The sequence below is a fragment of the Thamnophis elegans genome, chromosome 8 (assembly GCF_009769535.1).
Source record: "Thamnophis elegans isolate rThaEle1 chromosome 8, rThaEle1.pri, whole genome shotgun sequence".
Classification (NCBI taxonomy): Eukaryota; Metazoa; Chordata; class Lepidosauria; order Squamata; family Colubridae; genus Thamnophis; species Thamnophis elegans.
The window spans coordinates 55,671,097-55,698,056 of record NC_045548.1 but is presented as its reverse complement, the minus strand read 5'-3'; the positions used below and the strand labels follow the sequence as shown (position 1 = coordinate 55,698,056).

General features: G+C 35.7%; 1 protein-coding gene across 5 annotated transcripts in view; it reads right to left on the bottom strand.

Annotated features, from left to right (window-relative positions):
• Positions 1 to 26,960, bottom strand: part of VPS13B (vacuolar protein sorting 13 homolog B) — a 331,777-nt gene that overhangs the window by 237,347 nt on the left and 67,470 nt on the right. The gene's annotated exons all lie outside the window — the stretch shown is intronic.

Sequence of the window (26,960 nt, the reverse complement as noted above, 5' to 3'; positions counted from 1 at the left end):
CTCACAATAAATAAAAATTGTGGGATTTCTGATTCAAACTGATGAAGTCTTGGCTCATAACACACCAGATTTAACTGTGATTGAAAAGAAGAAAAAGTGGATAATTGATGGGGCAATACCAGGTGATAATAGAATCAGAGAAGATCACAATTGGCCACAGTAGACCTCGTGGTTATCAGCACACTGAGTGCCATACCAAAAAATCTTGGATGCCACTTAGAAAATCTGTGCATTGACGAAAATTTCCACTGTGAACTAGAAATGGCCGCACTAGTTGGATTCTCACATTACAACCTCCTAGGTTCTTGGATGCAGATGAAGGCTAATACCAGCTAAAGTAGTGGTCACCAACCAGTAGTCCACGGAAAAAATATTTGCATTTTGGTGGCCCACAGAAAAACTATTTGCATTTTTATATTGCACTAAATACTATTTATCTTTTTAAAAAATTCATATTAGTGATCCGCAAGATTTAAAATTATGAATTTAGTAGTCCCTGAGGTCCGAAAGGTTGGTGAATTGGAAGCTGTGATTCCACATTTTTGTATATATAATAATTTATAGCTTTACTTACCTGTAATTAACATTCTGCAACAATGCCTCTACTATTATTAAACAATAACATCTGCCTATCCCAGGTCTTTAGGAAATATTCAATAGGATAAAAAATACCCAAGCCAATCTAAACATCTGACTAACTGAAAATTAAAAGTTGACTGGTATTTAATTATATTTAATTATAGGTAAGGCACATGCAATAATGAATACATGTTCATTTTTTTAGTACTAACATAACCATGCAACATCCTATGAAAAGTAAACTTTTTTTTTTACATGATAGTATTGCTGTCAGAAGAATATAGATGCAGCAATTAGATTTTTTAATATATGAAATAAGTTTATGTTAAACCTCAGTAGGGAGCAGATTCACCTATGCACCTGCCTAAATCCAATGAAAAAGTGTTTTTTCTTTCCTGCTCTGAGGGAAATAAATTGTTACATTATTGTAACAGAATAGCCTATTTCCTTATATTGCTGTTAATTTTCCTCCAAAGATTACTCTCAAAGATTTCCTTGCAGGGGTGATAGTATCCCATATGTTTTAAATAAATATATGGATAAATTGCAAGCTTCACTGCTCTTGGTGCTGGAGATAGCATTGGAAGCTGCAGTTCCTGCAGTTCCAGAAAAGACACTGCTCCCTGCAGGAGGGTTAACAGCTGAATAAAACAAATTATTTTTGCTTGGCGGCTGCAAAGGATAGAAAAAGTTCCGAACCCTGTTGGAAAGATTGGGGTTTACACACTTAAGCAGTTCAGGATCAACAACAGGAATAAACATTCAACTTTCAGCAGATTCATATTTTGTTTAAAATACATTTTGGCAGGGTAAGTGAGTGAATAATAACATCAACAAAATATAGACTTTTAGGCTTCAGATAAAATACAAAAATTAAAGACGCGCCCAAGTTTTCAACACCACAGAATATATGCATGCATAACAAACTTTTTTTTTTCTGCTGAAGTGACCTGCAACTGACATGATTTAGAGGACAGAGCTGGAAAGAAGAAACAGGAGCATAATATTTTTGCAGAATCTATATGGATCAGACAATATAAAATAAATATTATTGAAAAGTCACTAATAGATATGAATGGGAATTTCCCTCCTCACATGAAGAATACTATTTGCAATAGTTATTTGGAGATATATTAGAAGACACAATATATTTATTGCCTATAATACACCTAAGAGGGAAACAGAGCAATAACTTAGATGTGTGTCTTCATATTACTCTTACATTATCCTGAAATCTTCTAAACTCTACACCACAACAATAATCAGTAAATATTTAAATCTATTTTGTATTTTGGGAACCTAACTTTTTAAAAAAACTTTCCTTACACATCCAATAATATATAGAATATTCTTTATTGGTCAAGTGTGATTGGATACACAAGGGATTTGTCTCCAATGCATAAGCTCTAGTGTACATATAAACAACGAAGTGATAAATCATAAGAATCAATCATAAAACACAAGATACAAACAGCAAAGTGATAAATCATAACATACCAATAGGAAAAGGTAATAAGAAAGATGAGAATGATAATAGTAATACAGCCCTATTACATGGGTAAAAGGGTAAATATTGTCCTACTACATAGGTAAATAGGTACCTATAATGTGGGTAAATATCCTTAGGCATAAGACGGTGCTGTGGGAATTAGGTATTTAGGAATGGGGGGAAATCTATCTATGTGTCTAGTTGTTTTAGCATGCCTATAGAGGCATTCTGAGGGGAGGAGTTGAAACAGTTTATGGAAGGGTTATGGAAATCAAAGTTATTACAGTGAATCTGCGCTGAATCAAAATTGTTAATATCTTAAACATTACTGAGCTGTCTCTCTTGGATTTCCACTGTTTTAGTATTTAGCTATGGCCAATGTGATTTTAGGAGTTTCATTCTCAACACTCCTGCAGGACACTGGATTCTCGAAAACTGACTAAAGCAAACTAGATTATCTCAAGATGAATTGTGTAATTCAGCTGACAGAACTAAGGAAAGTGACAAAATGTGCCTAACTTACACCCTGGATGGGAAGGCAAAACTTCATAGGCTTATAACCCTCTTAAAGGACAACAAATCAATTTCCCAAATCAAATCTACTAGATGTGTCAGTTAGCTGACAAAAAGCGCTTCTCAGAAAATAGAATTTAAAGTGGCATATGTGTTCTTAGAATCATATCAGTATTTGGACTATGTATTGCTTAGAATGCAAAGGCGAAAAAAGTGCTCTTAAGCATGTAGGGAAACGTGCATAGCTCTTCTGTGTAACTCTTTAATCCAAGTGTGCTTTTTCCTAGGATTATGGAGCAGCTGGGTGATACTAGGAAAAGGAACAGCTGCTGTGCGGAGTGGCCAACAGGAGCTATGTTTGTGTCCCTACATACTCCAAAGCACTATTTTGCTTTTGAATCCAAAGTGCTGGACAACCCTAGTAATGTATATACATGTCAGTGCATTTTATATAAAACCTGGAGGATAAGCAGATGTCTAAACAACGGAACAAATTTTGAACAGCAAAAATCCATCACCATTGAGGATCGTAAATGTAGAAACTGAATACAAACTATTCTTCAAGTTAAGGAAAGTGGATGTTAAAGATTATAGGTCTGATATATTGCCCATACAATTAAGAAGGGAGATCTTGCCCGGGAGAGAAAGACTGTGTGTGTGTGTGTGTGTGTGTTCGTTCCTGACTACAAAGACAAGTTGCAGATTAACAGACTTCAAAATACATTGTGCTTTTTCCCCTTGAGATGGCATTTAGGAAGATGAAAGCAGCAAACTACTTGTCCTTATGAAACGAACTAGAGTTGAGAAGGCACAGTGTGTATAACTCTGCACTTACACTTGTAAACATCCTTTCCACACACAGCCCTCTGGGAGAATCAGATAATTCAGTGAATTAACTACTTGGAATGAATAAAGAATGCCATTAACTTCTTCTAACTGGTTAAAACTAAATGAAAGCTTTTCTTCCCATTCCCATTTTTAAAATGCAGCAGCATATATGCCATTAATATTTTTATTTCTTACAATGTACATTCTATTTAAAGCCCATCCAATTTAAGCCTACAAATCAATCCAGTGAATTCCAAGAAATACTGGAAACTGTTCAACTTATGTTTCTTGTTCAGATAACTTCAATAGCCATCAGCACTTTTCTTCTCTAGAGGCAACTTCAAATATTTCTGAATATAGGAATGGTGGGATTTTAGGATTGCAAAAGTTTAAAAAGCCATATTTAAATTAGCTTCAGATATCAGGAAAATAATACTGAATCTGTCGGATGACAAAGCTACACAAATATTATATTTAAATCTGTTTTTGAAAATACACCTTGACCCAGGAGTTTACTAAACTTCTCAGAAAAGAAAGATGACAAGACTGTTCAAGGAACAGTAAGGTAAAGGAAGCAATTTCCAGGGACCAAGTTTACCAGGTTAAATTTGATTATGCTTTTCAAACTACATGCACATACATTCTGAAGAAAACATATTTTTAAATAGCCATAATTATTGTATATTATGTGGGAGATTCAGTTTTAAGTAATATTTGATTCAATTATGTCTTGGTTGTGCAGCTATACTATGTCACTCTACTGTATTGTAGGCTCAAAAAACTTTGGTCTATGGTCCACTCTGCACAGATACCATGGATAGAGGAAGGTAAGAGGATTTATAATTTCAAAATATCTGGAGAGTGTCTGAGAAGCGCTGCTATATAACAAGAATCTTTTGTTGTTCAAAATCCAGGCAAGGTTTATAAAATTATTTAACTTTAAAAATTGTTGCAAATGTTTGATTTTCAAAAAGATTTCTTTGGACAAATGTATTGGGGAGGGAGGTAGATGCCCTATCAGATGTAGAGTAATTTTCAATTGTGACAAGAGGTTTTCCCAAATCCTTTTGGAAATAGAAAACAAATAGTTTGGACTTTCCCTTTTTTAGAAATTCCAGACTTGAAATCAAAATGGTTTTCATCCCAAGCAAAATAAACAATTTTAGAATATTCCTCATTGTGTCCATATGGGGGCAGTACAGTTTAAGAAAAATAGTATACTATACAACAGTGGCCTTAATTGTTTGTTCAAAAGGTTTTGCTTGGATATTTTGAATGAATAAAACATATACAGTTATTAATCAGAAAGAAACAAATGTAAAACCTTCAGGTTATAGCTTTCTGAACAGCCCTTTTTTAAAATGCAACTGAAGAGTCATATTTAAGACCACCCACTGTTCAGTTATGTTTCTGGAATATATAGAATTTTCCTCTCTATATTGGCAGTTTTACATCAGAGTTTCTCAGACTCAAGTTTTCTTTCAGCCTCGATAATATCCTGATGTTCCTGCTTCCCCCCCCCCCACATTTCTCATTAAGCAATTCACAACTTCTAAAAACAGCCCATCTAAAAGCAACAAGAACATTAAAGCATTTTTTTAAACTTCATCATTTTTCTTATCTTCAATGTAACCAAAATTGGTCATGGAAATCTATAATCTCACATGTCCATGTCTTATCTAAATATTATTTTGAACAATAGTATACTTATATACTGGACCCCAGTATATCAAAACCAATGGAGTGAATATAGCTCTCAATCAAAACAATCCAATCAATGTTTCAAATCAGGCTTGACCAGATGTCCCTTAACAAGTAGAACAGAGACAATTCTGCAATGGTAGAATGAAGTCTGCAAAACTATTTTGCACTGATACACACACAGACACACACACAGGTTTGGCAATCAGAATATGGGTATAAAAGAAGGAAACATAATCTTGAAACATGCTAAAGCTACATTACATAATCCTGTAATCCTGAACATGCTGAAGCTACACTAACATAAATATGATGGCACTTCTTGGGATAAAAATATCCAATGATCAAATTTATTTGAGCCCAGAAAAATCAAATGTCTTCACTCTCAAGGGAAGAAGTAAAGAACTAGAACTCATCCACACAAATTGGTAAAAAACAGTTGGGCCAACTTCTTTACAAGAAAAAAAAATGAAACGATTTTTGCTCTGATTCACAGAAGCATACTGTGATGAAATCACCACCTCGCTTGGCCAAAATTGGCATGGATTTCTAGGACAGAGAAAGAAAGGGCCTTTCTGTGCCAGGTTGTTAGCTCAAAGAACATATACAGAGCTGAGGAGGGTTAAATCTATGGAGCATATCTGTTGATTAAGCTGATAGCTATCACACCAGCTGACTACCAGAAGGAACTGTAGAGCTCACTGCAGATGGAAGTAGATTAAAGGCTGAAAAGAGATCAGTTTTCCTCATAATTTGGAACTAATAAGGAGTTTCCTCTATGGCAGATGGATTTTCTCTGCCTAGTGGAGTAGGATCTTAACAGTTGCAGTTAAATACCTGGTATAATCACAGAAAGAGAAAGCTGGCAATTATCTCAACTGCAATCGTGATACAACGTACTTAGAACAAAACAGCTAATACAAATAACTCGAACATTTCCACTTCAAAACAATTAAAAACTATTATTGTGAACATTTATTTAATTTGTTTACAATTATAATTTGCATAAATTCAGTATAAATATATTTACCTACATATCATAATTATTTTATATATCATATGCCTGCCATTTTCAAGGAAACAAAAGTGAAGCATAAATTTGTATGTTTATTCTTAAGTAAGATATTTTACAGGGGGGGGGGACTCTTGAACTGAAGTGATGATTCAGTTTTTGTATTTATTGATAATAGTCCTGGGAGTAACTTTTTCTTCCTTTCTGAAAATTTCCACTGTCCTGTTCAACTGCTTTGCCTTATAAATTTCTAGCTGTGTAAGAAAAAAAGTTGAGCCACGCCTGCTGCTCTACCCAACTACTCCTGCTTAACTTTAAAACTGCAGGAAGACCTCCCTTACTGACTTGCCTTGTTTAGCAACCATTCAAAATCATGATGGTTTCAAAAAAAACCAAACAACTTTATGACCAATTCTTGTATTTAAGACTGTTGCAGTGTCCCATGGTCATGTGATTGTCATTCAGGAGTTTTGCAACTGGCTTGTGACAAGCAGACTTAATAGAGAACATGAAAGTAAAATCGTAAATTATAGTCACATGATTTTCCACTTAACAACTGTGATGCTTAGTGATGGAGTTGCCAGTTCCAATTTTAATCACAAAACAAGGGCTAGTAAGAGACACATTTCCTGTACATTTGACATAAGACATTTGACAAGTACAAATCCAAGTAAGAAATACAATTATTTGTTCAGAAGTGAAAATGGGCCTCTGCATTTTATATATAGTTGCATTCTATTAATAATACAATGCCTTTTTACTCAAACATTCCATTAAGTTAAATTAAACTCATTGCCAAGTAAGGAAATGGGGGATTTTTTTCTTTTTAAAAATTATTTCCAAGAAGAGGTTCTTTAAAGTTTTATACCAAGGAAACATTAACAAGTTCAAGTCACTGTCTGTAAATCTAATGGAAATTTGGTCTTCTTGAAATATGCAAAGTTACATTGGTTACTGGATGTAATACTAATATGATTAAGTTTCTTAAGAAATTCTAATCTCCAGATGTATCACTACTCATAAATGAACATGGCTGTGCTTTTGAACTTCAAGAGATTTTAAGGAAACAAAGATATCACTCAAAGGTCTTCATAAATGGAGCACCAAGACACTCCTTTGATGTTATTACTTAAGTGAAATACATAGACAGTAAAAATGTTTATATATTGTTACATACACTTGAATTAAAGGTTTAATTAAAATATCTTTTTAATTAGTCCATAAAATCAATTAAATATTGCTAAAGCATCTTACTTCATTGATTGTTGCTTGCTTCACACACAAAAAAAACCTCTCCCTCCAAGCCAAAATCACTTGATTTTACAATTTTCAATATCCACAGCCCTATGGTATTTCAGAGGTTGGGCAACAGCCAAAGAACATACTTCCCACTGCTTTCTCTGCAGCTTCTGTGTAAACATGTTCCTCTTCTAATATGACCTTTTGTCTCTTCACCCAACCACAATTCACTACTAACTCTATTCAGCATCTATGCAAAACATCCTTGGCTGGTTTTGTGAGGCTCAACCACAAACATTTCCTTTATTTATTGTATCAAAGGCAGATGGTAAGTCAATAAATGCTGCATAATAAGCATTTTGTTCATTGATTTGTGAATCAGATATTGTAAAGTGAAACACTGATCTATAGTACTGTGCCCCTTTCTGAAGCCTGCCTGTTCTTCTGCTATAATCTGCCTAGTGTCGGCCCAATCAATCAATCTGTTTAAAAGACACCTCATATGTAGCTTATACACTATGTCAATGGGACTTATTGGGGAAATGTTAGTGGGGATAGTGGAGTTTCCCTTTTTTAAATATTGGAATTGCTACACTGTCTTTCCAAGCTACAATTTGTCCAGTGGCATTGATGTAATTCAACAAAGAGGCAAGGACAGGAGCTCATCAATCAGGAAATGCCTTAAAAATGTCTGGTGATTACATATCCCTCTCCTGGGGCTTTGCCAGCTATCTGTTGTGAAATTATTCTTTTCACTTCTACAACAGTTAGTGAGGACCCTTTCAGTCATTAATATTTTAATAAATCTGTACCCATTAACTTTTGGTTTGATATTCTAAAATCATCAAATTTATTTTAAAACTAAGCTATCCAAACTCCAGGTGAAATCTGTGCTTGTATTATTACTTTTATTCCTCTGTGGTCTTGGGAAATCCAGTTCCCAGAATTTTGTATCTTTATTTTGCAAACATGACAGTTTTCATTCTTGCCACTGACTTTTATAATAATCTTTTTGCTCTTCCTTATCAGTGCTTGATATTTTCAGAATTTATTCTTCATTACATTTGCCCTGTCAAATGATTTTTCCTTCTTCATTTATCTGACTAGACCAGCCAGTGCATTTCTTTCATGTCTACATTTCTGGTTAAAGCATAAAATTTTAGTTTATTTTCCTTTGCATGGTTTGCACATCAGAGGTTTAAGATTGCCAACTACATCCGCATATATAATATCTGAATTTTCTGGTGTTTTTTTTAAATAAGTGTAATCCTCTGCTGTAGCATTGTTGGACTTCACAGCACAGATCTTACAGCTTTAGCCAAAGGGGAGATCCCTCCCACATACAATACTACTATATACTTCGATTTTGCTCCATGGCCATCCTGATTATTTTCTGGACCACACTAAGTTTTGTTGGAAAAAACTAAATCAAAATAAAAAATATTCTTTATTACTGTTAACATTTTGTAATATTGAAGGACCACTTGGTATAATGAACAATTTTGCTTCCTTTTATTTGAAACACATTTGAAGATCCATTTTTACCACAACTTACCATCCTTAGCATCCTTTAACAATCTCAGCTTAGTCTCAGCTTAGTCTGAACTGTAATCTTTTTCACATCATCCATACAATCTTGTTCCTTGGTGATCTGTTTTCCTTACCATCTTCTACATATGTCATTTTGAAATTATCTCTTTTCAGGTCTTCACTAAGCTTTAAGTGGAGTTACATTAGATCTATTCTCCTTGCAATGTTTACTTTTCATATTGCCTTTTTTAGGAACATCTATTTATGCCGAGGTGGCACAGTGGTTAGAGTGCAGTACTGCAGGCTACTTCTGCTTACTGCTGGCTGGCTGCAGTTTGGCAGTTCAAATCTTACTGGCTCAAGGTTGACTCAGCCTTCCATCCTACCGAGGTGGGTAAAATGAGGACCCAGATTGTTGGGGACAATATGCTGACTCTGTAAACCGCTTGGAGAGGGCTGTAAAAGCACTATAAAATGGTATATGTCTAAGTGCTATTGCTATGCATGTTTCCTTTTTCCACTATATTCTTCTGCTATGGAATCCTACTTATCATTGATCTGATTTACTGAAATCTGCTTTATTAAAAGATATGCATGCTAGAATATATGTATCAACTACATTCAGTTTCCATCAATATCAAAAATTCCAGCTTTACATTGCATCTCTCCTAATGTTACTGTTACTTTATCAACAAATCTCTTTGGATTAGTACCAAGTGAAGGATAGCTGATTCTCCAGTGTCCTCTTCCATGTCTGAAAGAAATAGTTGTCACTAAGCCAAATCAGCTGAGGCAGCAGCACAAAGCACCCTTCTGGCACAGGGAAGTAAATGTCCCAGCTTAGAGCTCAGAATTATTGATGGAGTAGAATAGAAGTTTAAGCCATGACGAATTCCTATCAGATTGAGCTGGAAAACTACACTTCATATTTTTGCTGTTATAGATTTGTCTACAATCTGCCAATACATATTGTCTGTAAGGCAGTATAAATTATGTGTTATTAACTATAAGTAACCAGAAGGCTATATATTATGGAGTTTAAGGCATTTAAGTGCTGTCAGCAAAACACTCAGACTAGCGAGTCCCAAGTTTCTCAGAAGATCAAAGGTAATCCATATTGTATTTAATCCATATTGTATTTAAACCAGATCCAGATTCACACTTTCGATTAGGTATTTGTGACGATCTCATGACTACTGCTCTTCCAGAGTAAGAATGCTTTGTTACTAATATTTGTTTAATTAGGATAATTAATTACAGCTTAACTGAAGATTTTTTTCATACTACAGACCTCACACAGATTTCAAAGCCAATGCTGTAAGTTAATCTTTTTAAATAAAAAAAACTGGCTTTAAGATGAAGTGAATAAATTTTCAATTAAAAACATGCTTACTTTGATGGCTGTTCAGTAATTCACTTTCTTACTAGTTCATAAATTTCTTAGTTCAACTTCTGGAATTTTGGGAAGAGTACTTCTGCCATGGGAAAATTTGTCCTAAATCTCCTCTGCTGCCAATAAACCAGAAGAGCTAACTGGCTGATAATCCTCCCACACTACATTGTTTAGGTATCTGCAGTCAACCAGTGAAAGTTTAATTTGTTCCGCTAATGGCACAGAAAACTATTCAAAAAACTATTCACTATCAGTCTAACTTCGGCTCCTTTCTATCATATGTACAAACTTTAAATCATTCTGAGCTTGTTAACTCAAGCTGTTTTATCTTTCTTTTTGATCCAAAGCATAACAATATAACCAGAGCTAAAGATAATCTGGATAGAATTGCATCTATGAGCAAAGAAAAAAAAAACCAATAAAATATGCAAAACCCATAGGACAAAAATAATATTTATTTCGACTCTTAACATTCTTTATGTTTTTCATAGATTATTTTTAAATGTTGATCTTGAGCCAAACAAAATGTTAGCCCTATCTTATAAGATCTAGGCATATTTAAATAAATGTAGATGGCAAGAGTAAGAGTAAATTAAGCATATACTTTGAATGTGATTCTTACCATATCATCCAGTACAATCACTATACAATCATTGCTTCAACATTTTTACATGTCCAATTGACATTTTAAGGTTATTTCCTGTTGTTATTTATGTACTTTACCACTGGAAGTAAAATTTGAAGAAATATAAATGATTCTTTTCTTAAAAAAAAAAGTCATATAATTCATTTTTAAATTAGTGTTGGCAATAAAAACACTTAAAACTTTAGCAAAGTTTGAACCACATATTCATTTGAAGCTGGTTATTTTCCTTGCGGAAAGCCAGCAAGCTTAATTAATAAACACATCAAAACCAAATTCACTTTTAGCATATGGATAATCCAGATGGCAGAATGAAAACTTTATCTTATGTGGGTCATCATTTGATTCTAGTTAAAGTAGAATGGGATTAATATAACTGATATATAAAACACCATGTAAAATAAGTATTAAAACATTAAATTGACGTAAACTTAAAATTTTTAGAATTATAAGATTACAATATTATAAAATTTCAGAAAGAAAGAAAATTCCAAGATGGCCACTCTTGCAAGGTCACAGAGCCATGTTTTGACTCCTTTTCGGCAGACCAGGAAAGTGGGAGCACATCTCACCTCTGAGGGCGGGATGTTCCATAATGTGGGGGCAGCAACAGTAAAGGTTCTTTTCCAAGAACCTGCCAGCTGAAATTCTTTGATAGATGGGTTTGCAGCCTTCCCTGCCTGATTGAGTGGGAGGGGCTGATGGGACAGGGCAAATCCTGTTCCATAGGTAGCCTGGCCCCAGGCAATGTAGGGTTTTATAGGTGATAAGTGACATATTGCTTTGGACCTGAAAGCAAACTGGCATCCAGTCCAGTTCATGGAGAAAGGGCATTATATGTGCTCTTCTTTGGGCATTCAATATGGCTTATATGGCCACAGCTTTTCCCCATTGGATTGCATTTTACTATATCCACAAGCAACCTCTGAAAGTTTTCTTCTTTGCGCCTATAAAATCTGTGAGGCAACAATATACTTATTCTATTAGACCAGAGAAGGTGAGTTGAATTTGACTGGGTCTTTGTAACAGTTTCATTAACATCAAAGATAGTTTTAGCTCAAATTGGCACACATCTGTTGGATTGCAGAATTGCACTTTTCTGACATACATGAAATTGCTCAAATGATTTAAATTTTTTAATTGGGGATTTTATTAATGTTGAGCATATATTCCTTCCATATAAAATTATACACACCTCCTGAATATATGTATTAACAGCTGCACTGTCCTTCAATAGAACAGTGTAGTTCGTTTACAACACATGTCTGCTGGGAGAGATGAGATCATACAAAACGCAAATTGAAAAAGGAAATAATAATGAACGATATTAAACCAAACCTCACAAAATGTCATAATTCTGACATTTTAATTCATGTCCAGTATTTAGTTTGTTTTCTTTGTTGTTTTCATTATAAAAGTAATCCTATGAAATATTGTAATGTTATTTTTCTAACAATACAAAAGTACCTAGAGAAAGATTCTAAAACTAAACTGAGTCACAATTTGGATAACTTCTATGGAATATTTTTCCTGGTTCTATTTTTTCATTAGAACAAACTATGTTAACAGTATCTCTTGATATCAAATGAAATTGCGCTGAGATTCTTGCTTAAATAATATTTGTTAAATGAATTTATTTGCCAAAAAATCTGAGAAGCTCATTGTTGTATTCATATTTAATTTTCTGTCCAAATGTGTTGTTCTGGGTATTATTCTGCATACATTTATCAGAAGTGACATCTGTCACATTCATCTATAATTAGGTTCGTTAGTGAAGGAGTCACTTATATTTTTAGACAGTCACAAAGAAAGGGCAATGAAATTCACACATTGGAAATAATGAATTTAGTAAGTAATTAATCTGAGTACATCTTCCTGATGTTGAAAACTGCAGGCAACAGCTAGTAGCTGACTACCCACTGGAACATTTTCCAGCTGTTTCAAGCAAAGACTTTCGAAATACATGCATACATCCTATTTTCCCAGGATTTCAAAGTCCACATGCAGGCTGCTGCTCAGCTATTATAAATGAGTAATTCAAGTAGGGCATGACTGTGTCTTGCATTAACTTGATAAAGATGTTTCACTCCAAATGCATCAACGTTTCTGCTACGCTAACCCTTTTGAAGAGGGCAATTGCCTCTCGTTATATTTTACTAATAGCTAAAAATTGTAGAGAAGTATTGACTGAAACTCCATTGTATGCATTTTAGACATAAGATATAAAGCTAATTCAGACTGTTTCTTGAATTAACTTTTAATGTTTCTAAGAAACCTGCATTTTTTTGAAAATGTCTAATTTTCTAAATATATATTATAATTTTATGTATTAAAGGTCAGCTATTTTTAAAACAAATCTGCATTTTACTCTAAAACATATATTTAACAAATGTTAACTATTAATAAGATATTAGTTTTGCATTAATTTTACAATATTTTAATGTGTTTTATATTTTTAATAATCACTATTTTTATATAATTGTTTTACTCAATTGTTGTTATGCCACAAAATCACACCTTGTGAAATAGGTGTACATATAAATTTGATAAATAAATATTAAGCAAATTATGTTTTTGTATATTAAAATATTTACTGGCTTTTAGATGCACAGAACAGTTTCACATTTCCTTTCATTCATCCACTACCAAATCTTTAGAGCAAATGTATATACATTTTTTATAATTCCAACAGTTAGATCAGAAAATTCCCTTGTTTTCTCTACGGAAATAATCAGGTATCTACCGTGTTTCTCCGAAAACACGACCCACCCCAATAATAAGTCCAACACTAATATTTTGGGATGGTCCTAATATTATCCCTACCCTGAAAATAAGCCTGGGGGGATGGGCTTGGCCAATACGAGTGATGGTATGGACGCGGTATGTGTGTGTGTAAACTGTCCAGCTGCAGTCCACTGGCCCCTTGGGGCAGCGCAAATTCCACTTTTGCCCTTCTCTTTCTGGATGCAGCACTTCTGCTTGTTGGGCTGCTTCCCTGAAGCCGGCAGCTCCGCAGCCAGCTGTTTTGCTTTTTCCCTTTTTTTGGGAGGCTCGCAGGCGGCTTTTTTGTGAATTGGAGGAAAATGGAGAGCGGGATTTTCATCCCTATCATCCATTCCTCAAGTTCAGCACAGACTGAGGGAAGGATGACAAGCAGGAAAATCCCCCTCCCCTTTTTCCTCCCATTTGCCAGGTTTGGAATGGCGGCAACGGTGCATCCACAGAGCATCCAGCTCACCGAATCTGGCCTGCTGCACCTCAAAAAAAGTAAGACCGCCTTGAAAATAAGCCTAAGTGCTTATTTTCAATTCCAAAAGACTTTGTCTTATTTCCTGAGAAACACGGTATCATTCTGTAACAGCTGGAAACCAAATAATAGCTGATACAACTCTTACGAAAACTGCTTAGATACCATTGTGTGTATAAACATATACCAAGCTACAGTAGTACCCTTATTTTCTAACAATTATTATCAAGCAAAACGAGACCAGGGAATTTGATAGCAATTTCCTCAACCATCTTTCAAAAGTTTTTCTCTTGTGTATATTTTACGACACAGCCTTCTGAAGAGCTTAGAATAGAGCTGTCAAAATTGGTTGCAACTGGACTATGACTCATCATTACTGGCAAGATCCTGAAAGACTTTTTGCAGCAGGATATCAGCTTTTTCTCAACCTTGGCAACTTTAAGATGGGTGGACTTCCACTCCCAGAATTCCCCAGCCAGCATGTTGGTTGCAAATAAAATGAATGCTAAAGATAATAATAAAATCAAGATAAAATAATTTCAGTTTTGAAAATACTGAGTTGAATTTGGCTCTACTCCATTTGAAGGAAAAAAATGTGATCTGTAAAGTTCTGTTTTCTTTTGCCCAGAGAAGTGGTCTTATCACACCGCTTAACCAAGGGATATTACACAGCATTTTGTTGTGCATAGCAAAGGATGGGGGAAGAATTCCAAGCCACTCTGTTATCTGTACCAGGGTTGTACAAGCCAGACATGATAAAACCATACCCCTCTAGAAAAAAGTTTATTTTTTAATGTTCTTCTTCTTGTGCAATATCCGTCATTGGACATTGCACATGTCCAATGTCGGGCAATCATGTTAGTGATCCTATTTTTATTAACAGCCGCACAAAAAAGTGCTGCTGAGTTTTGTCCAAACCAGTCCCTTAGATTTTGAAGCCATGATGTTCTTCTTCTGCCTGGAGTTCATTTGCCTTCAATCTTTCTCTGTAGGATTAAGTGAATGTCCAAAATATTCTAAAATATGCTTTTTAATGGTTTTGATGATTTCCCTTGGCTTTCCAAGGCAGCTTATCACCTTCTCATGTCTGATATTGTCAACCCAGCTTACGTAACAGCCGTCTGTAAATTCATATTTCAAATGCTTCTAGTCTCTTCAAGTGGCTTTCTGTCAGAGTCCAACTTTCTACTCTGTAGAGCAGGATAGAAAAGATGTAACATCTGACATGCCTGATTTTCAATCTTAGGCTTATGCGGAAGACCTTTTTCATGACTGCAGAAGACCTTTTTCATTTTGAAGAATGCTGTTTGAGCCTATTCTATCCTTGTCTTTACTTCAGTGGTCATGTCCCAGCTTTCTTGTAAATTAGAACCGAGGTACATGATCCTTTCGACTTTTTCTAGTGGTATTCCTTCCGAATTTATTGGTGATAAATTAATGGGTTGTTTGCTGACAACCATGATCTTGGTTTTTGAGGTGTTACGCTTCAAAACGTATTTTTCAGATATTTCTGAGACTCTATTGATGAAGAGCTGAAGGTCTTCATGCTTAATGGCAAGCAGAACTGTATCATCAACATATTTTAAATTGTTGATCCAAACACTGTTTACTTTAAGGACAGCATCAAAGTTTTCCAGTGCTTCATTGAAAATTGACTCAGAGTAGATGTTTAATGTTGCAAAACAAAAATAGACTTTCTTCTGCAGTAAACATTGGTTTCATATATTTTTTCTCCTATACATTTATTTTTTTAGTCTTATCTTACCTCTGTATCAACCTTGGTGTTTCTAATATACCTATTAACTCTTCCTGTTTTTAACCCTTAATCTAGCCTTTTCCCTTATACAATTATATTTATTCTACTAGCTGTTCCCAGTCACGTGTTGCTGTGGCCCAGTCTGGGCGTAGTGGGGCAGCGGGTGGGCGCTGCCGTTGGTCAGGACTTGGGGCTGCTGGGCCGGCGACGCTGGTTGGGGAGAGGGCGCCTGGGCTGTTGGCCTCATGGAAGTTGTTGAGCATCTCCTCAGAGGAGCTGCGCTCGGGGTCCCCCAAGTCGGTGGCACGGGAGAGTGAGACGTCCAGGATCTCGGAGGAGGAGAAGTCCTTGGTGTGCCGCCTCACGGGGCACCCAGGGGCCGTCGCAGCCCTGCTGCACTTCAGGCTGACACCGCCGCTGCAGCCCCGTCAGAGCCGCCTTGGCGAGGCCATAGCTGGCTCGCTGTGAGGGGGTGGAGAGCGCGCGGGGCTGGCCGGGCTGAGGAGACGCTCCGCCTCCGCCTCCTCTGGAGGGCGGAAAGGGGAAAGGGTGCAGCCACAGCCCAGCCACACATATAAAGAGACCGTCGGGATGAAGCTGGAGAGAGGCCGAACTGTTCCAAATATACTATACTTACTAAATGAATGCTATGGTAAATGACACAACGCAATGTCACACAAAATAATTAAATCAAAATGAAAATAAATCGAGATCTATGAAAATTCAATATAACAATGCAATCATAAACATTGAAATGGAATCATGAAATATTTAGTATAGCGTGTGTTGCTTTTACGTCCATCAGATGGCGCTGGAAACATTGAAATGGAATCATGAAATATTTAGTATAGCGTGTGTTGCTTTTACGTCCATCAGATGGCGCTGGAAACATTGAAATGGAATCATGAAATATTTAATATAGCATGTGTTGCTTTTACATCCACCAGTTGGCGCTGGTTTTCAAAAAAGTATGTTTTTACAGAAAATCATGTTTTTACCTGTCGCAGATGTGACATCTATGTAATATACGTATATAAAAACATTTGCGTATTCAAATGTAACGTTGTGTCAAAATTTCAAAGCAATTGGTGAAGAACTTTCAGAGATTAGAGATTTTGAACAAACAACCATTACATTTTTATTTATATAGATTATCTTTCCTTAATTTTCTCTTACGTCAAAGACCCCCTCAAAAAATTATTTCACTCTCTTTCATACTGAATGTGTCTTGTCTCTGTTTAATTCTAGCCTTCTCTCCCTCTCAGTGCTGGCCCAAGCTCTAAAGACCTGGCCCTCTGACTTTGCTCCCTTGGCACATCGGAGCCAATCTTTGCTGCCAACAATCTCCTGGCATTTTTTGGCTCAAAAAGGAGTTAGGAGCTTTGATGATCCAAGTATACAAAGTTATTTCTACCTTAGATGTAGATGTACATTCCAGGAAGGATTGACCACTTTATTGGCATTATCAATGAAAAGAAAATATCTTTTCTCAAGCCTATTATTTATGCTATGGAAAACTGTCCATAGCACTGTCGCAGCCTGATGGGCTATGTTCCAATGTCTCTGCACCTGGGCCATCTCATCATTTGTTTTCTCATGAAATAGCCTCTCTTCTCCAATATCAAGATTCTCAATTTAAAGGCTTGGATTTTTACTGAGATCCAAAGAACATAACTACCATATATTTCAGAGTATAAGACTCACCTTTTCCTCCCAAAAAAGAGGTGAGAATCTGGGTTCGTCTTATACACTGAACACAGCATATTTTGTCTCCCAAAACCCCAGCCCGTGCATCCCCTTTTTCACAAAAATGGACACACAGAGGGTTTGGGAGGTCTGCAAAGTGCTCCTGGAGACTGGGGAGGCAAAAACGAGCGAAACTCCAAACTCTCTCCACACCACATTTTTTGTTCGTTTTTGCCCTCCCCAGACCCCAGGAGCATTCTACAGGCCTCCCAAACTCTCTGCATGCCCTGTTTTTCACAAAAAACAAGGCTGCAGAGAATTTCGAAGGCCTGCCGAGTGCTCCTGGAGGCCAATGAGAGCAAAAACTTTCTTTTTATTTACCTCTTAAAAATCTTGGTGCATCTTATACTTTGGTGCATCTTATAGTCCAAAAAATATGGTAATAGGAAACACAAAACTATCTTTTTTGCCATGATTCTTGAAGCAAAGTTGACACAGTACTACTTCTTGATTGAATCTGGCTTGTTCTAGTTCAATATAATTCTTGAAATGTCAGAGCTTTTACGAATTTGTCCTATAGAAATCTGATATATTCCATATATAATTTCAGTTATAAACTTAACCTATTTAGGCAGCATTTCTTTTCTTTGTCTTTTAATTTTTTTTATTTTTTAAACAAGTACAAATGGACAGAACAAAAAACTAAAACATTAAAACCATCTTCCATTACAAATTATAGAAAGTGTGTCAGTTGGTTTCTATGCATCCCTTCCATAGTCATCACTTTCAATTCATATCAAATCGCATATTTTTAAATCAAATATATTTATATACAGTATATTACTATTATTGTACCTCAACCTTCATTTGACTACGATGGTTTTTACATCCTTTTATAACAAATATTCTCGATTTAAAGGAAAACTACATAATGGCATTCCATTAAATCAAGCTCTGTTTTCACTGGCAGAGGTACCATGGGCCGGTCTTTTGCTACTTCCAAGGTGGCCCCGTGGGCCAGATCTAAGCACCCCATGGGCCAGATCTGGCTCCCGAGCCTTGAGTTTGACACCCCTGTTCTACACCATCATCGCTTCCAATGGCAGCTGAATGAATGATTGTTAACCAAGGTCTACCTGTGAACTGAAACCTAGAACTTGTTCCTCCAATATACAATCCGATATCTCTGAAAGGTATATTCCAACTTCCAAATTGACAGTGGCTTCATCAGGGGAGAATGATATTGAAATTTCATAATCTTATCCAACAGACAAATGGAAGAGAAGAACTAAATGCCAGTGGTCAGATTTGGTGGGCAGATGTGATTTTGATGTAAATAACCTGAGACTCTTGTTGAACTAAACACAAAATTTATTTGACTATAAAAATGGCTCTAGACAATGTAGTAATTAGGAGTCATAAAGGGGCACTGTTTTTGGAACAGACAATTCTAAAAAGAGGATCATTCATAATGGAATAACTACTAAATGCTGTCTAGGATGGTCGGTAAGCTGGAGAGCAATTACTACTTGTTCAGTCTCAAACATTATGAAAGACAAAGAGGATTGAATACTGCAAGCAATCTAGTCTAGTTGCATCTGGATCGAGCACAGGGGATTTAGTATCCATATTCTGAAGAGCAAGAGAGGATTTTTTTTGAGTGGAGTCCAATAGATTATTCCACGATATCCCCTTCTGAGGCAGTTATAAAGGTTTGGGAAGATTAGTTAAAATCTATTACAAATCCAGTCCCACTAGAATTATCGGAAATATCCTTTTTGTTAGTAGGGTATCATAACAGACTCTTGAAAGTCTGCCAAAATAATTCTCTAGCTCAACTTATACTTAGGGTAATTAAATATAAGTGGAGTTACTATGAGTCTCTTTCTCATGTTTCCCCGCCTTCTCTAGATTCAGGCATCTGTAACAGACATTTCTAGTGTCAAGACTATTGAAATTGAGAATTGTTTAATGTTTGATTATATTAAGGCCAGTGCCAACTTAACTATTGTCATTTTCTGTAAGCCATTTCCAGAGTAAGGCTCTAAGGTGGGAAGATAAATTATAGTCTGCTTGCTTTATAAAATCTGATGGTGCTGACATGGGTCACTAAATGATATGTATACAAACATTAGAGGCCAGCAGGCTGTTTGAGAGTGAGGGTTTATTGCTGCATTTGACACCTTTTCAAAAGGAAGTCTACAGAGCCGAGGGAGGAGGGGGTGGAGTAGCCCTCCAGAGGGAATTTTTAGATAGCAAAACAACCAAGTAAAAAAAAAATAACTTCCCTTATAATAAAATCAATCTCATGAAGAAAACAAAAACTAAGACTACATAAATTACAAAAAAATATAAATTATGTTTTACAATCCAAAACAGCTGGATTCATATATGATAAGCCAACAAACCACAATGCAGCTTACCCTAATATGTAAACCCAGTATAGGCATTAATCATGGGTTTAAATGATATACTTAAGCGTGTCTCGATTATAGGAAATGAAACGGAAAATTCCAGCTCTGTGCCTCTACTTGCAGCTTTGGAAAGAAAAAAACACAATAATTTTGGAAGCAATCTTACAATAGTATTTATTTGCACCTCAAATTAATATCTGCATGTAATGTGCAGGTGTGTTTCTTCCTGCTTCTTCTTTGTTTACTAAAGTTCCCCAATTTAACTAGATTTTATATGGACTAGTATTGTGGAAATTCAGAGTAAGAACTCTGAATCTTGTACAAGCACAACTCTCTGTGATTCAGGGTAGAGACCCTTACTTTCTACTTAAAACCTGAAAATGTACAACTTACTTAGGAAGTCAAGTCACTAATGTGACTCACACTAAAGCAATGGACCATCCAAATCAGTGGTGGGTTGCAGGCGGTACGCCCCAGTACGGGCATATCGGAGCCTGCCCAGAGCACCAGATACCGTTCCAGTACGGTGCTCTGGAGGGCCCACCCACCCGCTCAAGCTCCTTACTGGTCTTTTAAGTCTTCGGTGCTTCCATGCACATGCAGGGCGCATCACAGTGCTTGCACGATGCTCCGCTGAGCAGCTGGAGCATCGCGGAGGCTCGCAGAGGCGCTCAGGCACATGTGTGTGCTGCGCAAGTGCGCGGGCTACGTGCATCCATGTGAATGCCGCCGGGCCCATTCCAACTGTACCAGTCGAAACGGGATCCGGAACCCACCACTGATCGAAATGCAAACAATACAAAAATGAAACAAGAAGGAACATACTACTTCAGACAAATATCATAGGATTTTTAAAAAGTAGGGTCATCTGAAGTCTTCGGAGGGCTTAAACCGACCCTACGAGCAAGCTGGAAGTCTGTTCCCAAATGGCCTCAAAAAAAGGCTGAAGTTAGGTGGCTGGCCAGTTGACACGGCAACACCTTGCGTGCCCTAACAAATGGCTCTACATGCCACCTGTGGCACACGTCCCATAGGTTCGCCATCCCAACTCTAGCTCCTTGGAAATCTATACTGCTCCATCTTCACTGTATTTTTAGAATAATTTTTACCAACTTGATTGTTATCACAGATCTTGAATTAAGATGATGATTGAGCTCCTTGGTTTGGGATCTTTTGGGGGGTCTTCCTTTGTTATAGGGTCAATCTTGCTATTAACTGTATTCCCTTTCTCTGATATATGTTGTTTCTTTTTCACTCTCTTTAATTAATTAAGTCCTTGTGGAACTAGCTTCAAAATTGAAACATTAAATTTAGATTAAAATGCAATTCCCTATTTGTATCTTTGAAAGAAGTCCATGTTATACAGACGTCTATATATAATATATTCTTATGAGTACAGAACACCAGAATAACATATGCAGCACAAGAAAGGAATTGCTTTCTACTTGCTACAGGTATCTGCAAAATTATTCTAAAATAGTTATGGGATTTTTCAAACCATGGAAATATAGGAATCTGTCTATAATTGGCCGGAGACTATTTACAGAAGCATACAAAGCCCATTTACACAGTAGAAAAAAATTAATACCTATAAAACTACAAGAATATAAGAATTACTTACATAAACCTTTTGAACAGTTATAATAGAAATCTTAAGTATGCTACTCTTTCTGCACTGGCAAGATTTTGTTTTTAAAGTATTGTACTAAATTTGGTCTCATTATTTCTGATACCCCAATTTAATTCTTATAAACTTAAAATGCTTAATCTGCTAAATCACCATTTCCATAAGAACAAAATATTGCATCATAAATATAGATCTATGACTTCACCCATGAGATCTGGCAAGAGAAGAACCTGCACATAATAAAAGACACAGTTTCTTCTCCCTATAAACGTCTCTAATAGCAACTCCAAAATATACAGCCTAATTCAGAAATGTACCATGTCAGAACACATACATAATAATCCAAAAATAACAGTTTGAATGTTTTTGCTTAGAATTTTATGTTAGAGATTTCAGGAATGTTTTCCTTTAAAAATTATAATTAAGCCCTGTCATCAGGAGCTGGTACCATATTATAGTTTAGAAAATTACTTCCCGAGCCAATTGAGGTAATTGTAAGGCATTTTTCCTCCAGAGTGTGACTAATTTTCTATATGCACATGTGTGAAAGTAACAAAATAATGGGTGCTCTTCCTAGTAGGAAGAAGATTCTTCAAGAAATATTATTACTGAGATTTTGTAATTAACTCCAATTCATTATACCAGATCACTGTACAGTTAATGCTGTCATTACCATTTTTAATGCTTTAGCATATTCATTTTCCATTATTACTAGAGTATTTGAGTATCAACTAGCTCTAGGAAATGCTTTATCAAAATCTTTTTGCACCCTTACATTTGAATCAGTTTATAAACCTTCCTGAGATAGAAAAATAATTTATAAGCTCACACTTTATTCATGCAGAAGAATGACAATATACTCATCAAATTATTATTACAACTAGCAGATTTTAATAATAATAATTTCAATAAATTTTTAATTTTCCTTCACATTAAATATATATATATATATATATATATATATATATATATGTATATGTATATGTATATATATATGTATATATATATATATATATATGTATGTATGTATGTATGTATGTATGTATGTATGTATGTATATATATATATATATATATATATATATATATATATATATATATATATATATATATATATATATATATATATATATTAAACCCAGGTGATTTGGGGGCCAGGGAACAGATGAATTTGCTTGACTATTTAAATTTGATGAAGCTTAAACATTTTTAATTTGGCGTTTGACCATGTTCCTGGATAAATACAATTCAATATACGACAATATCCAAAGTGCCAGATTATCATTATTCTTTTGATACCAGGCTCTCAAAAATAAAATCATGTGAATAACGGGAAAGCGTTAGAATTATGGCATGCCATAATATAAGTATCCTGATATCCATGTTTTGAAAGATATCATAATCCTTATAAAATTATCCATTAAGATTAAAGAGAATTTGGCTCCTCTATTCCCACAACTAGCTCATATGGAAAAGAGATCAATCTCCAACTTGTATATGTAACATCTTTAACATTTGCTCTCTTTCTGTGCTTGTGATTAAATGTAACATTTTAAAATCCCAAAGTTCTAAGAAAAGCATAAATCCTTGTCTCACAGCTGCTGTTTGACTCTGGAAGCTTAGGCAAGCCTTAACCATCAAGAAATCCCAACAGACTGAGCCGGAGAACACCTGTATCTCTTCATTTAGCTCCAATAACAAAGCATAAACGTCAGCATTACAAAAATAGATGCCATGTTCAGCTGCAGCTACATTTTGCTCCTAATTCCCGTGAATAAAAATGCTAAGAGCATGAAATCATTGAAGCAAGTTCTGTCATCAGAGGGATAAGAAATTTTTTTCTTTCTTTTTGGGGGGAGAAATCCAGTGGGAACATGATAGAAAACCAGCAACAATTACACATAAAGTATGAAGTGAAATCCTCAGGGAGAGAAGAGGAAGTGTAACAGGATAGATGAGTATAATTTCTATGCTTTATGCCCAAACCATAAATGTGAATTTTCTTTAATTAAAAATTCTTCAAGATAAACTATTTTTAAATTTGTATGTGTGTTTGCTTGCGTGTGCGTTATGTACTAGTGATATAAAATCATTCTTTTGCGGACCAAACTCTATTTGAATTAATTACATCTTTGACCAAAAGTTGAATAGAAAAAAATGACAATTTCATTTTATCCAAACTTCAGTACTAAGGGGGAAAAAGATTGAGGCAACCATCCTGAATTTTATGCCCATCTCTTCCTTTCCAATTAACCCCACTGAACAAAATTAACCTCTGCAACATATGGTGGTATCAAATAACATTGTTGCTGTTGTAATTTATGTTTCAGCAGATTTTAGTAAGAGTTGGCCTTTACTGGGTATAATGAAGGAAATACATAGTACTGTTCTTAAATCTATAATATTATAGATTTCACCTTATAGTCACTATTTTTATATATTCTATGCAAATTTATAGAGGTGCAAACAAATTTATATGACCCACAGATTAAAAAAAACATATAACCTTCATCATGAAAGAATAATAAAATCATTTTTATAACAAGACCCCCTACTAGAACAGGCATCTTGTAATCCTCTAAATTTTACTTCTAAGCGCCCCTCAGCATTGGTCATGGCTGCTGGGGCTGCTGCCAGCAACATTTTGTTCCCTACAGCTGTTCTGGGCAGATTGGAGGGGGGTTCTTTTTGAGGGATGAAAAATGGGATTGAGACGTTATAAAATGAGTCAGTAAGAAAAAGGACAGTCTTTGCTAAGTTTTCAATTTGTTTGTTTTTTTCTAATTGACTTATGCCTTTATTATAAAATTCTTTCTGGAGATGAAACATTTTTTTAAAAATTTGTAGAATTTTGTTTATATTATTTCTGGTTTATTTTTATTTTGAAAGAATAGAGGTCAAGCCAATTTTGAAATATGAATTATATAGGCAGTCCTTGAGTTATGACCTTTGTTTAATGAAGGTCTAGAATTACAATGGCCTCAGCAAGGATGCTTTGTGGCCCATAAACATTTCCCACTGTCACAAAATACTGCACCACACCACTGCAGTCACAGGATGGTAATCTGGGTACTTGGCAATCTGTGGGCACTTACAAAGTCAATGGGGAAACAAGCAGCTGCTACCACCTGCAGAGAGACTGTAACTTTGTTGCTTATATCTTTTATTTATACTGATATTGTTTCCTGATTGCTGACTTGTACCATATGACTATCATTAAGTGTTGTACTTTATAATTCTAGACGAATGTATCTTGTATTTTTATGTACACTGAGACCATATGTCCAATCACACTTGGCCACAAAGAATTCTGTTCTGTTCTGTTCTCTGGGGACTAGCTGAGAGGACTGTCTCATGAGGAAAGCTAAACACAACCTGAACACCTTCGATGGGTAGTTCTTTCAACCAGCCCCCACAAAGAACAGGAAGCGAAATCCAAGCAGATAGCCAGCTCAGTAAGGTATAGAATGCAGGGAACCTTAAATGGATGGAGAAGGCCTTGCTAGGCCTGGTGCAGGTTGGCACATATGTGTCTCTTCGCTCAGGGGCTAAAAATCTTGCTTGGATTTTGGCAGGGAGGATTTTCAGCTCTTGACCAAATCCTTCCAGGGTCTCTCCCACCACTGAAGCATCCCATACTCCTTACCTGGGGATACATCCCCTTAATAACTCTGGTGGCACAGTGGTTAGAATGCAGTATTGCAAGCAGAGGTGGCATTCAGCAGGTTCTGATCAGTTCTGGGGCGGAAATTTTGAGTAGTTCGGAGAACCAGTAAATACCACCTCTGACTGGCCCCACCCCCATCTATTATCTGCTTCCCGAGTTCCAGCTGATTAGGAGGAAATGGAGATTTTACAGTATCCTTCCCCTGCCATGCCATGCCCACCAAGCCACGGCCACAGAACCGGTAGTAAAAAAGTTTGAATCCCATCACTGATTGCAAGCCCACTCTGCTCATAGCCTGTAGTTAGATCCTGATGGGCCTTAAGGTTGACTCAGCCTTCCACGCTTGTGAAGTCAGTAAAATGAGGACCCATATTGTTGGGAGCAATACGCTGACATTATAAACTACCCAGAGAGTGTTGTAAAGCGCTATGGAATGGTTAATGCTATAAGACTAAATGCTATTGCTATTGATAACCCACATAATCACTTAGTGACAAATGGGAGCGAAGGATTACAGACATTGAGTGAAGACCTCAAATGATGTCTTGCTTAATGACTTCTTCATTCAGTGACCAGTATTCCAGCCACAATTGTGTCATAAATCAAGGATTACCTGAAGAAGCATGTGGAATAAGTGTAACTGTCTTTAAACCACACCTGATGTTTAAATGAATTGACAAGAACCCAAATCTTTTTCTTGTATTTCTTCCCTGAACTGATAAATTGTTCTCTACAAAAATAGTGGAAACAGCTTTCAATATCCAATATTTGACAACATAATGAACTACAAACAAAATACATGTGGCCCTAGTTATCTGTGGTCCCATTACCCACTGTTTTGTGAGTTGGTGGTTAGTATATACAGAGCAGATCATTATCTATGGTAAAGGGTTTTAAATATCCATGATTTTTTGGTGTAAGGTTCTGTTTGGAGGAGAATTTTTAAAATGTTTTTATATATTTTGCACACGAGCAAAATGGCAAACAGACCTTTGCATTATTTATGAAGTATATCTTTTCAACATCCCATTATCTATGGTTTCATTATCCATGATTGTTTAACTTTAACAAAACCCCAGCAAATAAAGAGAGCCACCTATATAATGAACATGAAACTTAACTAAATTCTGATTTATTCCAGCAAACTAAAATTCTTATATTCCATCCATCATATTCTGCATTGGTTCACTTCCAATATGAGTATTCTATGGCATTTTCTCTTTATGATATCATAAGGAAAAGGGGTCAACTGTTTCTTCAAATTCCCAATTTCTTAAAGTTTATGTCACCATAGTAACAGAGTGAGCAATCTTTTTCAAAATTTGTTCATCATTCTGAACATTCCGAAGAATATTTAATTCTTTTAAATCAGTGTTTTTCAAACTTGGCAACACTTAAGATTTAATCAGCCAGCTGATTTAAGTTAACAAATTTTATGAAAACCAATTAAGTTTAGATATCAGCCAACATATCACAAAGGGATACTTACTTCTGATATATTCCATACCAAAAATATTAATAATAGCAATAACAATCTATCATAGCAATAGCAATAGCAGTTAGACTTATATACCGCTTCATAGGGCTTTCAGCCCTCTCTAAGCGGTTTAGAGAGTCAGCATATTGCCCCCAACAAT